The sequence below is a fragment of the Giraffa tippelskirchi genome, chromosome 4 (assembly GCF_054371585.1).
Source record: "Giraffa tippelskirchi isolate mGirTip1 chromosome 4, T2T-mGirTip1v1.2.pri, whole genome shotgun sequence".
NCBI classification, from domain to species: Eukaryota; Metazoa; Chordata; class Mammalia; order Artiodactyla; family Giraffidae; genus Giraffa; species Giraffa tippelskirchi.
Window position 1 is genome coordinate 189,596,564 of NC_137278.1, and position 16,559 is coordinate 189,613,122.

Genomic DNA, 16,559 nt, shown 5'->3' on the forward strand with positions numbered 1-16,559 from the left:
AGATAATTTGACAATAGACCATTCTTTTCAAAGGGCATTGATCAACATCCTGCACAACCTATTTTAGAATTAGTTAGGCCCAACCTCTCACTCTTTCCCTCAATAGCGTGGCCAGTATGAATTTAACACTTAAATAGTTATCATGTACCTGCTCTATGCCATTCAATATGCCATACAGTAACAGTAAGTGCAATCTGCACTTAAAACTCTAGTGTTATGAAATTCTCTAGGTCATGTGACGTATTAGTTCACTTTTGGATAACTAAATGTTAGGATAGAAACTTATCTGAATCACTTTTAACATTTTGGCATTAATGCTTCTCTCTAGAATAAAACAGAAGGGATATAGTCCACTGCTTCATTTCTCTCTTTTTTTTAGAACTTCCACATTTGATACCTTGCTCAGACACCTTCACACTCTCCTGAATCTTTTTTTCCCTTTCTTCTTTTTTAAAACTTTTTAGCAAACACAAACAAAGCTTCACTTAGGGGTAAAACAAATGCATTTTTTTCATAAGCATGCTAACCTTGTAAGTCAGCCACAGCCTGAGAAGGACATCACAACCAGGAGCTTAGGAATAAGGGTCTATTTCATTTACCAAGCAAAGTTTTCTTTTCACTTCAATGCAAAAAATGACCCAATGCTACATGTTCCATTTGCCATGATTCTAAGACAGCTATATACTTTATTCTATATTATGTTATTTTATCATGGTAAGCAATTTAATACCGTATCCACCATCTTAACTGTTTTAAGTGTTCAGCACAATAGCATTGTTGACTATATGTACAATGTTGTACAGCAGATCTCTAGAGCTTATTTATCTTGCATAACTGTAACTTTATGCCCCTTGATTGTAACTCTTCATCTCACCATCAAACCTCTGACAATCACCAACAACTCTTCAACTCTACAAATTTCATTATCTCAGATACCACATATAAGTGGAATAATGCAGTATTTTTCTTTCTGGGACTGGCTTATTTCACTAAGCATAGTGTTGAAAGACTCATTCCTGTTGCTGAGCACTGTAGAATTTCCTTCTCTTTTAAGGTTGAATAATATTCCATTGTGTACATTTTCTTTACCCACTCACCTGTCAGTGGACATCTTGCTTATTTCTACATCCTGGCTATTGTGAATAGCGTCTCGATGAACATGGGAATACAGTTATCTCTTCAATATTCTGATTTCATTCTTTTGGATCTAGAAGTGGGATTGCTAGATCATATGATAGTTCTATATTTAATTTTTTAAGGAGCTGGTATACTGTTTTTTATAATGGCTGCACTATTTTGCATTCCACCAGCAGTATGCAAGAATTTCAGTTTCTCCTTAACCTCACCAACACTTATCTCTTATCTTTGTGATCATTACTATCCTGACGGTTGTGAGGTGATAGCTCTGTGTGCTTTTAATTTGCATTTCCTGGATGATTAGTGTCAGTATCTTTTCATTTATCTGTTGGTCATATGTATGTCTTCTTTGGAGAAATATCTATTTAAGACGTTTGCCCATTTTTCAAAAAATATCAGGTTATTTATTTATTTGCTACTGAGTTCTAAGTATTCCTTATATATTGTGAAAATTAATCTCTTATCAGATACATGAGTTATGAATATTTTCTCCCATTCGCTAGGTAACCTTTCACTCTGTTGAGTTTTCTTTTATTGTACAGAAATTTTTTAGCTTGGTGTGGTCATAATTGTCTATTTTTGTTTCAGATACCTATGTTTTGGTGTCTTATCCATGAAATCATTGCCAAGACCAATATCATAAAGAGTTTTCTCCTGAAAGTTTTATGATTTTAAGTCTTTTAAGTTTAAGTCTTGAACCCATTTTGAATTGATTTTTGTATATAGTATAACGTATGGGTCCAATTTCATTCTTCTCTATATGGATATCTAGTTCCCCAAACACGATTTGTTGCAGAGACAATTCTTTTTTCCATTGTGCATCTTTGGCACCCTTATTAAATATTGCTTGACCACATGTTCACAGATTTATTTCTGGGCTCTCTAGTCTGTTCCACTCATCTACAAATATGACTTTTTACCATTACCATACTATCTTGATTTCTGTAACTATGCAGTATATTTTGAAATCAAGACATGTGATGCTTCCAATTTTGTTCTTCATGGAGTTCATTTAGCTATTCATGATCATTTGTGGTTCCTCATGAATTTTAGAGTAGTTTTTTCTGTTTCTGTATGAAATGTCATTTATAATTTGATAAGAATTGCTTTGAACCTATAGATTGCTTTGGCTACTATGGCCTTTTGAATAATACTAATTTTTCACCATGAACATAGGATGACTTTCCATTTGTGTCTTCTTAATTTCTTTCATCAATGTTTTGTAGTTTTCAGTGTACAAGTCTTTTACTTTAAGTTTATTCCTAAATATTTCATTCTTTTTAGTGCTATTGTAAGTGGAATTACCTTCCTTTTATTTCTTTGTTCAACTTAATTGCTCTGCTTAGGATGTCCAGTAATATATTGAAGAGAAGTGGTGGGAGTGGGCATTCTTGTCTTGTTTCTGATGTTAGAAGAAAAGATTTCAGCTTTTCACCATTGAACTTAAAATTAGTTTTGGGATTGTCATATATGGCCTTTATTATGTTGAGGTATAGTCCTTCTATTCCTTATTTGTTCAAAGTTTTTATCATAGAAAGGTGTTGGATTTTGTAAAATACTTTTTCTACATCTATTGAGATGATTATGTGATTTTTGAAGTATAGTTGACTTACAATATTGTATTAGTTTCAGGAGTAAAAAGGCTTCCTTCATGGCTCAGCAGTAAAAAATCTCCTGCAATGCAGTAGACACTGAAGATGTGGGGTCGATCCCTGGGTCAGGAAGTTCCCCTGGAGGAGGAAATTGCAACCCACTTACGGTATTCTTGCCAGGAAATCTCACAGACAGAGGAGCCTCATGCACTACAGTAGGGGTTGCAAAGAGTCAGACACAACTGAGTGACTAAGTGCTCACTCACCCAGGTATACAACATAGTGATTCAATGTTTTTGTAAATTGTACTCTATTAAAATGATTACAAAATTCTCCAAGCCAGGCTTCAGCAACACGTGAACCGTGAACTTCCAGATGTTCAAGCTGGTTTTAGAAAAGGCAGAGGAACCAGAGATCAAATTGCCGATATCCGCTGGATCATCGAAAAAGCAAGAGAGTTCCAGAAAAACATCTATTTCTGCTTTATTGACTATGCCAAAGCCTTTGACTGTGTGGATCACAATAAACTGTGGAAAATTCTTCAAGAGATGGGAATACCAGACCATCTGACCTGTCTCTTGAGAAACCTGTATGCAGGTCAGGAAGCAACAGTTAGAACTGGACATGGGACAACAGACTGGTTCCAAGTAGGAAAAGGAGTACGTCAAGGCTGTATATTGTCACTCTGCTTATTTAACTTATATGCAGAGTACATCATGAGGAACGCTGGGCTGGAAGAAACACAAGCTGGAATCAAGATTGCCGGGAGAAATATCAATAACCTCAGATATGCAGATGACACCACCCTTATGGCAGAAAGTGAAGAAGAACTAAAGAGCCTCTTGATGAAAGTGAAACAGGAGAGTGAAAAAGTTGGCTTAAAGCTCAATGTTCAGAAAACTAAGATCATGGCACCTGGTCCTATCACTTCATGGGAAATAGATGGGGAAACAGTGGAAATAGTGTCAGACTTTATTTTGGGGGGCTCCAAAATCACTGCTGATGGTGATTGCAGCCATGAAATTAAAAGACACTTACTCCTTGGAAGGAAGGTTATGGCCAACCTAGATAGCATATTTAAAAGCAGAGACATTACTTTGCCAACAAAGGTCCATCTAGTCAAGGCCATGGTTTTTCCAGCGGTCATGTATGGATGTGAGAGTTGGACTGTGAAGAAAGCTGAGCGCTGAAGAATTGACACTTTTGAACTGTGGTGTTGGAGAAGACTCTTGAGAGTCCCTTGGACTGCAAGGAGACCCAACCAGTCCATTCTAAAGAAGATCAGCCCTGCGTGTTCATTGGAAGGACTGATGTTGAAGCTGAAACTTCAATACTTTAGCCACCTGATGCGAAGAGTTGACTCATTGGAAAAGATTCTAATGCTGGGAAGGATTGGGGGCAGAAGGAGAAGGGGACGAGAGAGGATGAGATGGTTGGATGGCATCACTGACTCGATGGACATGGGTTTGGGTGTACTCCAGGAGTTGGTGATGGACAGGGAGGCCTGGCGTGCTGCGATTTATGGGGTCGCAGAGAGTCGGACACGACTGAGCAACTGAACTGAACTGAACTGAAAATGATTACAAAATAATGGCTATATTTCCAACTGTTATACAATGTATCCTTGTTGCCTACCTATTTTATGCATAGTAGTTCAGATCTCTTAATCCTGTATCCCTGTCTTGCCCCCTCTTCCCTCTTCCCATTGGTAACTACTATCTTTTTTCCTATACCTGCGAGTCTGTTTCTGTTTGGCTAGATACATTTGTTTTAGATTCCACGTATAAGTGACATCATATACTGTCATTTCCTCTCTGACTTATTTCACTAACCATAATATTTTTCTACATCCATCCATGTTTTTGAAAATGGCAGAATTTCATTCTTTTTATGGTTGAATAGTATTTCAGTGTGTGTGTGTGTGTGTGTGTGTGTGTGTGTGTGTGTCTTCTTTCCATTCATCTGTTGATGGACACTTGGTTTGCTTCCGTGTCTTGGCTATTGTAAATAATGTTGCTATGAGCATTGGGGTGCATGTACCTTTTTGAGTTAATATTTTTGCTTTCTTTGGACATTTACCCAGGAGTGGAACTGCTGGATCATATGGTATTTCTATTTTTAGTTTTTTAAGGAATCTCCCTACTATTTTCCACAGTGGCTCCATCAATTTACATTTCCATCAAGGTGACGCTACTGGTAAAGAACCTGCCCGTCAATACAGGAGATGTAAGTGACTGGGGTTCGATTCCTGGGCTGGGAAGAATCCCCTGGAGTAGGAAATGGTAACCCACTCCAGTATTCTTGCCTGGAGAATCCCAAAGACCGAGGAGCCTGCTGGTGGGCTACTGTCCATAGGGTCACAAAGACTCAGACACGACTCAAGTAAATGCACACATGCAACAGAGTATAAGCATTCCCTTGTTGTGTAGATTATCCTAAGTTGTTGTTTTTCCCTTCAGCATTTTCAACAGATCATGCTTCTCTCTTTTGGTCTCAAAGTTTCTGCAGAAAAATCCGCTGATAACCTTATGAGGATTCTCTTATATATGACTCTTTTCCTCTGTTTGCCTTTATAATTCTCTATTTATATTTAAGTTTTGCCATTTTCATTATGATATGTGTTAGTGTGGGTCTGTTTGGGTTCATCATGTTTGGGCCCCTTTGTGCTTCCTATATTTGAATTTCTGTTTCCTTTCTCAGGTTTGGAAAGTGTTCAGCCACGATGCCCTCAAATAGATTTTTGATCCTCTCTCTCTCTCTTCCTTCTGGTGTCCCTATATTGCAAATGTTGGTATGTTTAATGTTATCTCAGAGACTTCTTAAAATGTTTCCACTTTTTAAACTGATTTTTCTTTTGGCTGTTTTGATTGGGTGATTTCTATTATTCTATCTTCCAGATCACTTATGCATTCTTCTGTACCACTGCTATTCATCTTTTTTCCTAGTGTTTTTTTTTTATTTCAGTTATTGAACTCTTTGTTTCTGATTGGATCTTTTTTATATTTTCCAGTTCCTTGTTAAGATGTTCACTGTTTTCATCAATTCTTTTTTTAATTTAATTAACATTCCTATTACCAATGCTTTAAATGCTTTATCTGGTAAACCGTTTATTTTTGTTTCATTATTTTTTCAGGTGTTTTCTCTTGCTCTTTCAATTGAGAGCAATTCTTCTGCCTTTCTATTATACTTAACTTTCTCTGCTTCTATGAATTTAGGTGAAACCGTTACCTATTGAGATCGTGAAGGGGGCTTCTTATATGGAAGTGTCCCTATACAGACAACATGTGCCTTGGGTGGAAGAGTTGATACATGCCAGCTCCCTGGGTAGCTCCAGAGAAGTTGGGGTACTGGGTGAAAGTATCCATTCTTGTCCTCCCTAGGGGAAGCTGAGAGCTGAGAAATTTTTCATCTGTTTATTCTCTGCTAAGCCAGGGAGAGGATCTATGGTGCATCTATGTGCCCAAACCACCATCTCCATTCTTCCCCAGACAACCAGACTGTGCCAAACCCATCAGTCCTCCAAGACTGACAAGACTGGTACAAGCTAGTTCCGTGGGAAGCCCTAGAAAAGTTGGAATACTGGACACATGGATCAACTTCTTCCCTCCTCAGGGTACAGCTGAGAGCTCAGATTTTTTTCATCCGATTCACTCCATGTTGAGCAGAGAGGAGGATCCAGTGCTTCACCAGCTCCACCAGCTCCATCAGCTATACCACCTCAGGCTGCCATTTTTATCTCCCTTAGGTGGCTAGACCGTGAGAGACCCGTCAGAGTTCCAAGTCTAACCAGGCAGAAGAAGCCAGTCTTCTGGGTAACTGCTCTTAGAAAAGCTGGGATGCTGAATGTACAGGACAATGACTTCCCTCTCTTGGGAGGAGCTGGGAGCTCAAAGGTTTCTTCTAAATTTTATGGCTGGGCTGGGGGCAGGGACCCTGGTATGAGAGTGTCCCAAGCCTTCATATAAATTCCAGTGAGCCTGGTTTTGTGCTTGCCCAGGGTGTAGGAGCCTTCTGAGTAGAAGAATTCAGAAATCCTGGTTTTCTCACAAAGACAGTTTGTCTGTGAATTGTTGCTGAATTGGTGATTTTGTAGGAAGAAATAGGGCCCAGGACCTTCTACTTCACCATCTGGCTTATGTCACTGCCTCCTCCATCAGTGCCTCTTTTCCTGAATAGATTCTAGCTTATGGGTGTCAGTTCTATAAGACCCAATGTGAAGCACAGCAAGTTGTCTGATGGTCTCAGGGTGCAACTAACTGTGACTGCTCATAACCCAAAACTTGTTCATCTCTGGGCTGTCTAAACCTGCCATTGCTTCTCTCAAGGCTGCTTCTCATGGCCTGTTAAAATCTTCAGGTATTATTTTTAATCTTTATTTATTTATTTGTGGCTGTGCTGGGTTTTCACTGCTGCTTGGGCTTTTCTCTAGTTGCTGTGAGCAGGGGCAACTTTCTAGTTGTGCTGTGCAGCCTTCTCATTGCGGTGGCTTTTCTTGTTGCGGCACATGGGCTCTAGAGCACAGGTTCAATAGTTGTGGCACACAGGCTTAGTTGCTCCAAAGTATGTGGGATCTTCCTGGATCAGGGATCCAACCTGTGTCTCCTGCATTGGCAGGTGTATTCTTTACCACTGAGTCACTAGGGAAGCCCTTCAGGTTTTTTTTTTAACATAAATTCCTAGCAAGTCACACCTTCTCTCATCCTGTCTTTGCCAGCACATTTTATAATCTAAATGCAAAGTATATTTTATCTCTTTTAAAATGTCATCTTGCGACTTCCCTGGTGGTCCAGTGGCTAAAACTCCGTGCTCTCAATGCGGGGGGCCTGGGTTCAATGCTTGGTCAGGGAACTAGACCCCACACACTGCAACTAAAGATCCTGCATATCCCAAAGAAGATCCTGAGTGCTACAACTAAGACCCGGCACAGCCAAATAAACATAGAAATAATATTTTAAAAAATAAAAATAAAATGTCATCTTGTTCATTCAATAATGGAGATACTTTTGTTATTTATTTTGTTACCTCTTTCTCGGAGATTTGACACATCCGAATATTTGATAAGTATGTCTTGCTCCATGTTTTTGAATAAAATGTGTTGATCAATGGAGATTAGCAACAGATTCATTAGCAGGAAAGAACCAAAGGAGGTAGGGTGAGGAAAGGTCTGGGGAGGTAACATGAGGAAACAGTGCTGGGCAGTAAAATTCACTTCAAAGTTAATTGTGTCACTCATTGTGGCATGTGTGTGGGTGTGTGCTCAGTCATTCAGTCGTGTATGACTCTGTGACCCCCACGGACTTGTAGCCCACCAAGTTCCTCTGTCCATGGGATTTCCCAGGCAAGAATACTGGAGTGGGTTGACATTTCCTCCTCCAAGGGATCTTCCTGACCCTGGGATCAAACTCATGTCTCCTGCATTGGCAGGCAGATTCCTTACAACTGTGCTACCTGGGAAGCCCTCATTGTAACATATGTATTCCCATTAGGCTAGCTTGTGATTTTCGAGATCCCAATGAAGATTTAGGGAGCCAATAAGCTAATTACACAGGCTCTCTGTGTTCGGTCATTTGATTCTGTCTGTTTTGTTCCCTTGTCATTCAAAATGCCTAACTGAGTCTTCAGGTGCTACATAATTAGCTGATATACAATCCAGTGTAAACCCAGTTACCCTGACCAAGAGACCAGGAAATAAAGTCCGTTAACAGTTGACAATGTGTCAAATGAAATCTTCTGAATGAAGGGTAATTTAGAAGATTTTCCAGGCCAGGCCTTACTCACTCCTCCCAGCCCAGAGCTTTAAGTCCATGTTTAGTGTTTACTAACATGTGTTTTGCATAGGATGACCTGAGACCAGGTCAACCTGAGACAGAATTGTGACAAAGAAGGAAAATATTGTCTCAGGCATCCACACTTTTCCTTTTCAGCTTTTCTTTTTCTATCTACTCCCTCCCCACTACTGGCCAAAACAAGTTAACCTTTGTCCCTCCAAAGAGATGTCTTCATTTTAAAAATAGGGTTTGGAGAGGACTATGTTGACACAAAGACAAAAATTAGTCTCAAACAGTGTCCTTAAAGGCAGAAAGACAAGCTCCTGAACAAGGTGCTTTGGGGTATGATTCCCAGAGCACCTCTTAAATCATATGATTGAGTAACAATCTAGTGTACTGACAAGTAAAAGCTCTGCTTTGCCAGCTGAACAGCAAGGCAATTTCTCACGCTGTAAACTGAGAGTAAAGGAAAACGAGGCCCAGCCCAACTGGGTCTCTGAGGGGTTCTCTAGATAAAAGGGAAGCTGAAAATTTTTTGGACTCCTGGGAACTACTAGTTTCTGGATCACCAGCATTTCCCCAGTATCTATAAAGAAGTCAGGATTGGTTTGAAGGAGAAGCATACTTGGACTCACATCTAGAATGTCAGCTATGAATGCAGACCTAGAATCAAGACTGTATTTATACACATGCACATCTGTGTGTGAGTGTGAGTGTGCATGTATTGAAAGAAAAAGGAGAAGCAATCTCAGGGCAAGCCCAATTCAAGATCTTCTCCATACAAGCTCTGCCCTTACTTCTGCCCTAGGAGTCCTGGTTGTATGATACTAATTTTCCATTTTCATAAATGTATTTATTTTAAATGCTTTCACATACATACATTATTTCTACTGCTACTAACAGTGTCTATGAGTTGTAGGCAAAGCAGGAATTATAATCCATAATCAAGAGGTACGAAAACTAAAAATTTGGTAGGTTAAAGTTGAAGGCTCAATAACCTCAGATATGCAGATGACACCACTCATATGGCAGAAAGTGAAGAAGAACTAAAGAGCCTCTTGATGAAAGTGAAAGAGGAGAGTGAAATAGTTGGCTTAAAGCTCAACACTCAGAAAACTAAAATCATGGTATCTGGTCCCATCACTTCATGGCAAATAGATGAGGAAACAGTGGAAACAGTGGCTGACTTTATTTTTCTGGACTCCAAAATCACTGTAGATGGTGATTGCAGCCATGAAATTAAAAGACTCTTACTCCTTGGAAGGAAAGTTATGACCTACCTAGACAGCATATTAAAAAGCAGAGACATTACTTTGCCAACAAAGGTCCATCTAGTCAAGGATATGGTTTTTCCAGTGGTCATGTATGGATGTGAGAGCTGGACTATAAAGAAAGCTGAGCATGAAAGAATTGATGCTTTTGAAATGTGGTGTTGGAGAAGACTCTTGAGAGTTCCTTGAACTGCAAGGAGATCCGACCAGTCCATCCTAAAGGAGATCAGTCCTGGGTGTTCATTGGAAGGACTGATGTTGAAGCTGAAACTCCAATACTTTGGCCACCTCATGCGAAGAGCTAACTCATTGGAAAAGACCCTGATGCTGGGAAAGATTGAGGGCGGGAGGAGAAGGGGACGACAGAGGATGAGATGGCTGGATGGCATCACCGGCTCGATGGACATGGGTGTGTGTGGACTCCGGGAGTTGGTGATGGACAGGGAGGCCTAGCGTGCTGCAGTTCATGGGGTCGCAAAGAGTCGGACACGACTGAGCAACTGAACTGAAATGAACTGAAAGTTGATGGCTCAGACAGTAAAGAGTCTGCCTGCAATGCAGGAGACCCAGGTTCGATCCCTGAGTCTGGAAGATCCCTTGGAGAAGGGAATGGCTACCCATTCTAGTATTCTTGCCTGGAGAATTCCATGGACAGAGGAGCCTGGTGGGCTACAGTCCACTGGGTTGCAAAGAGTCAGACATGACTCAGCAGCTAACACATACACTTACTTACAAAGTCACCTGTAGCATAAAGCAAAACCAGCAGTGAACCTCAGTTTTCAATACCTAGATATCTCCTTACCACTGGTAAGAAGCTTTGGGGGTCTTTGCAAAAGCAAAAGTAAGATTAGGCAATGAGTGTAAACTGACCAAACTTGCAACAGCATAGAGAAGAGAAGGCCCAGGGACTTCCCTGGTGGTCCCATGGCTAAGACTCCAAGATCTCAATGCAGAAAGCCCAAGTTCAATCCCTGGTCTAGGATCTAGGAACTAGATCCTACACACCTCAACTAAGACCCAGCACAGCCTAATAAATAAATTAATATAATTTTAAAAAGAGAGCGAAGGCCCAGCCCTAACACTAGAAAAAGTGTCGAGAAGGAAAAGCTCCTTTGAAGTCATCTCTCGGTTTCTGATAAGACTTCCTTGAGAATCACAGAGTCACATGTTTAAAGTCAATGTAAAAAGCATTTTTCAGGATAATCAGTCTCCTGTCATACAACAAGCTAAATCCCTTGGACAAAAATCAAATAATTCAATGTCAGTTTTGCAAGAGGAGAAAATAAACCTGTGCTTCAAAAGTATATACAGTGTTCTTTTTTTTTTTTCCTTTGCACTCAGTAACCTAGAGGATGAAAAGAAGGCTTGGAGCCAAACCAAAATACGTCCATGGTTTTCCACAAGCTGAACTGGGGTTCTAAATGCTGCCATTAGAAAGCTTCAAAGTCATCATTCAGGTTTGTGCCCGCATGGTGTACACATACCTTAGAATTTTAAACAATCACATGATTTATCACTTTCATATTAAAGACAAGCAGGTATTACTTGCAGAGGCTAAATAAGATCTTAATGGATAACTAGGTATTTAAATACTCAAGCTCTAGGATTAGCCCTTACATACACTACAGTTTTTTCAGTGTCCATATTTATAAGCCTCTAGGTTTCCAAGAAATTTTGTACCTCTCTGTACCTCTTTAAGCTTAGCTGGGATTTATTTTCAGTATCCCTCTTCGTGTCTTCTTCTATCCTAGTCACTGGAACCAAAGACTGCCTAAATTAGAAGATCCCCTCCTTTGTTTGACCTCTCCTCACATCATAATCTCAAGTAGCCCATCAATCCCCTTCAGAAAACTCAGATACATATTCCCCTTAAATTGATACGGATGATCTTATGATCTTCTTTACAAAGCAGAAATAGAGACACAGAGAGAATAAACATAAATACCAAGAGGAAAGAGGGGTGGGTGGGATGAATTAGGAACTTGGGATTGACATATATACACTATTGATACTGGTATAAAATAGATAACTAATAAGAACTTACTGTAAAGCACAGGGAACTCTACTCGAGGCTCCGTGGTGACCTAAATAGGAAGGAAATCCAAAAATGAAGAGATATGCGTATATGTATAGCTGATTCACTTTTCTGTGCAGGAGAAACTAATATAACATTGTAAAGCAACTATACTCCAATAAAAATTAAAAAAAAAAGAATAGTCTCAAAACTGAAACCAAATTGGGCTATCAAAAGAAAATACAACATTTCCAATGACTGTCTTTATCCTGGATTGTTATATGGTTCTATTTTACAGCCCAGAGATGAGCTCTGGAAATTAGGAGCACTATGTCTAGAGGAGAATAAACATGAGGAAAAAGAAACTTCAAGCTATATGACCAATGTTCAGAGAAAATTTTTTTCAAAAAATGCAAATTTAAGGAGCAAGTTCAAATTTGGAAAAGGCTATGGTGTGAGCTTCTCATCATGGGAGATATTTAAACATGGGGCTTCCTAGGTGACTCAGTGGTAAAGAATCCTCCTGTCAGTGCAGGAGATATGAGAGACACAGCTTTGATTCCTGGGCTGGGAAGATCCCCTGGAGGAGGAAATGGCAACCCACTCCAGTATTCTTGCCTGAGAAATCTCATGGACAGGGGAGCCTGGTGGGCTACAGCCCATGAGGTAGCAAAGAGTTGGACACAACTGAGCTCATAGATTCTTCATTCCTCGTTAACATTGCTTGACAGGGACAAACAAAAGGAGATTTGGAGGGTGGATTGTTACCTAGACCAGAGGAAGTTTCAAACCTTAATATTTCATAATTTTTAAGTAAGAAACTCCAGAACAGACTGAATGAGCAGGTGAAGTTAGGCAGAAAAGGAGATGATTATAATTGAGCTGTTAGACTGGTAAATAATCAGCGAAATAAAATTAAGTAACTGACACTGTATCTTGATTTGGCATTGACCTCTCGACTTTATTAATATGCACAGACAAACATAACTGTGAGGCGCTTGCATTTTATTTTTCAGATGACTGATTTAATTCTTTAGGTCTCATTATAACCTTACCCTGAGTTGTGAATTAAATGTGATCAAATGCAGGTGACAGTTTGATAGAGTTTGACGAGGAAGGAAAGAATTCCTATTATTCTCTAAGCATCTCATGTCTCATAATCTTAAAGGTAATTAAACTAATAAAAGCATGTATTGCACATTTTATTTTGCTATGGTTCATGCCATTTAGTAGAAATGAATCTGGGCGTGTACATAGTAGATGTGAGTCTTGTGCCTAGTCCTCACATATACTAGTCATGTGTAACTTAACTAGGTAGCTTAGTTTGACCCACACTCAGAAAAAACAACATCTATTCTATCTACTTTATGTCCTATTATTAGGATCACATTGGATAATGAAAATTTTAAACCGCTGACTGAAAATTTAGTATATGAGTGGGAAAGCATGCATAAAAAGAATTCTTGACCCAGGTTAGATATTTTTATGTACACTGTTGCATACGTCTCTATATAGAACTTGTAAAAATATACTTTAGTCAGCTACTTTTTAGGAGATCTAAATTACTTCCTTTTTTAAAAAATTTCTAGCTCCACTCTTTAAAATGGGAGTTTTCTTTACACTATACACAAAATTATGAAAATATACTGATTCTAATAATTTCCATACTTCTAAATCTGAGAACAAAAGACTCTTCAGCACACAAAGGGCCACTCAAGGTACACTCCTGGGGACCTTCCTGGTGGTCCAGTGGTTAAGACTCTGCACTTCCAAAGCAAAGGGCATGGGTTCGATCCCTGGTCAGGGAACTAAGATCCCATGTGTCACACGGCCAAGAAAATTTTTTTAAAAAGAGAGAAGTAAAATCCTAAAATAGTTTTGCTTTCTTTAGTGCCTCTCATTTCCCTTTTGTTTGCACTTCCTTACTCCCCCACCCCTTACATCTTGGTAAAGTGTGACCCTGTGTCAACCCCTTTAACCCTAGTCAAAAATCTCCCATTGGGAAATAATCTGCGGTCTTGTGTACCTTGACACATGGAAGTCCATGTATCATTTTTTCCATCCTCAGTTGCCTTCTGAGATGTATCCCTAGTTATAGTCTGAAATCTTGGCTCTAATTTAGGGAAGATCAGATACAAGTGAGCTAGTGGAGAAAATCATGTGCTTAGTTGCCCAAATCTTCTGCCTCACAATTCAAATCATTGAGAGAATCATGGTAAGCTGTCCTGCTAGGTCAGTGAGTGAATACTTCAACCCTGAACTTTTGGTGTGAGTAGCTGTTTTCCTGGCCATTAGTCACAAAATGTCAATGTTTATGTAACTACAGTCAAAATCCAGAGGCACCAGCCTAACCAAAACGTTCCTTCTCAACATTACAGTACAATTCTGCTTTTGTATACACCTTACATGAATGTTGAACTGTGTGGTTATATTATGTTGGCCGGAAAATTATGTTTTCCTTGACAGCAATTAAGGTTTTACCCAAAGATCTTCCCTCCTGAAACAACATCTAAAAGCATATTTTTAAAATTAAAGGAAAGAAAAAAACTATTAATTAGGCAATGAATCTGTATACCAGGTACAGAAAACCTATGTTGTATCTCAGTTAAAATATTCTTATTATTCCCTACATGGGGACAATGATATGATGTCTATCAATTGGCAGTTTTACAATTAAATATAGTAAATATTTATTGAAATGATGAAGCATCTATTTGCAAACTGCACATATACTTTTCTCGGTAAGAAAAAAATAATAATACTGAAAACATTCATGGCTGCTAAAAAAAAAGGGGGGGGGAATGAACAATAATAAAATGAGCAGTTGCAATTTAAAGAAATTACATAATTTAAAATTTAAGGGGCTTCCCTGGTGGTCCAGGGGCTAAGATTCCACACTCCCAGTGCAGGGGGCCTGGGTTCAATGCCACATGCCACAAGAAAGATCAAAGATCCCGCATGCCGCAACTAGGACCTAGAGCAGTCAAATAAATAAAATGTTTTTAATTTAAAAGAACCCAAAGGCCCCTCCTCCACCCATCTAGCTCCTCAACGTCTTTGCTAAGCAGTCAATCTATTAAATACAACTGAAAACATGGTATGAAAAGCAAGGTCCATTCTTCAGAAAATTATTGTGTAGATAGATGATTTTGACTGATTTGATCTGACAATTAACCTGTAGTGCTAAGAACAACAGAGATATCAATTTGGGTCTAGACAACCTCCCTCTAAACAATAGTTATCATAAATAATATAAGCTAGAGTAATAATTGCCATTCACTGCACACTCCCTATATAATAGGCACTGTCCTAAACACTTTACAAACTTTGCTCATTCAGTCCTAAGAGTGACCATTCAGGTAGATAGTATTAACTTAATTTTACAAAAGTGTAAGCAAAGACTCAGAGAGGGAAAGTAATTTGCTCAGTGTCATCAGATCAGAAAAAGTAGAATCAGGGGGACTTCTCTGGTGGTCCAGTAGTTAAGACTTTGCCTTCCAATGCAAAGGGTGCTGATTCGATCCCTGGTCAGGGAGCTGATATCACATATGCTTTGTGGCCAAAATACCAAAACAGAAGCAGTATTGTAACAAATTCAATAAATACTTTAAAAAATTGCCCACATAAAAATAAAAGTAGAATCAGGATTGAAGCCCACATCTGCCTGTCTCTTAAATACTGTGTTCTTTGATCATGCAGGACTTGAAAGAGAAAATGAACTTAAACATCAAAATTACAGGGCTGGCCAAGAGGTGTTAAAACCATGTCCAGAATTCATCAAGACTAGGTCAGAAACTTCCAAATTCCGCCCAACAGGGTTTGGGAACTTGACAAACCCTATGAAGTTCAGAGAAGTGCCACCAGGCACCATTTTTCATATGGACACGAATCAAACAGAAAAATCTGCTAGTTAGGGAAAAAACAGACTTGTATCACCACTTCAGGAAAATAAGATTCAGAGTGCTAGAGGTCATAAATTCAAGTCAGGGGAGTGAGGACAAAACATCTCTCCACTGCCCTGACCCCAACAAAGGATCTGGAGATCAAGATATAACAGAAATTAGGAAGAAGGCTGAAAGTTCCTTTAGCTACTTCAAACCTCAGATCCTCAGTAAACTTGGACTAATGATGTTATTACCAAAAAGGGCAACTGGGGGAATGAGATTAAGCATATAGAGTACTTGGCATAATATTTGGCTTATAGAAAGTATTCAATAAACAATGGTGGTGATTTTATCATTTTAAAAGGCCACCTTCAGCTTTCTTATATAGTGCAGTTTAGTGTACTCATTGGCTAAGTCAGAAGACCTGGTTTGAATCTTGTTTGCTCGCTCTAGCTAAGCTGTGTTGGGCAAGTTATGCTACCTATCTGAGTCTCCATGTGTTCACCTGTAAAAAAAGGGACTATAATACCTACTTACCAAATCATCAGGAGGATTAAGTGAGAATATATTAGAAAATGCTTAGCCTCTCAAGCATAGGTTGATTCATTTACACATACAAAAAATTATTTTCAACATATAAAGTCAGAAACAAAAGTGTCTTACTATAACATATCCAGAGTAATGCAAGGAGAAGGCAATGGCACCCCACTCCAGTACTCTTGCCTGGAAAATCCCGTGGACGGAGGAGCCTGGTGGGCTGCAGTCCATGGGGTCGCTGAGAGTCGGTCACAACTGAGCGACTTCACTTTCACTTTTCTCTATCATGCACTGGAGAAGGAAATGGCAACCCACTCCAGTGTTCTTGCCTGGAGAAACCCAGGGACAGCGGAGCC

General features: G+C 39.3%; 1 protein-coding gene across 1 annotated transcript in view; it reads right to left on the minus strand.

Annotated features, from left to right (window-relative positions):
* Positions 1-16,559, minus strand: part of PDE6H (phosphodiesterase 6H) — a 134,823-nt gene that overhangs the window by 107,130 nt on the left and 11,134 nt on the right. The window contains exon 3 of the mRNA XM_081589179.1: positions 11,813-11,852. The gene's annotated coding sequence lies outside the window, so the exon portion shown is untranslated. The remainder of the gene's footprint in view (positions 1-11,812; positions 11,853-16,559) is intronic.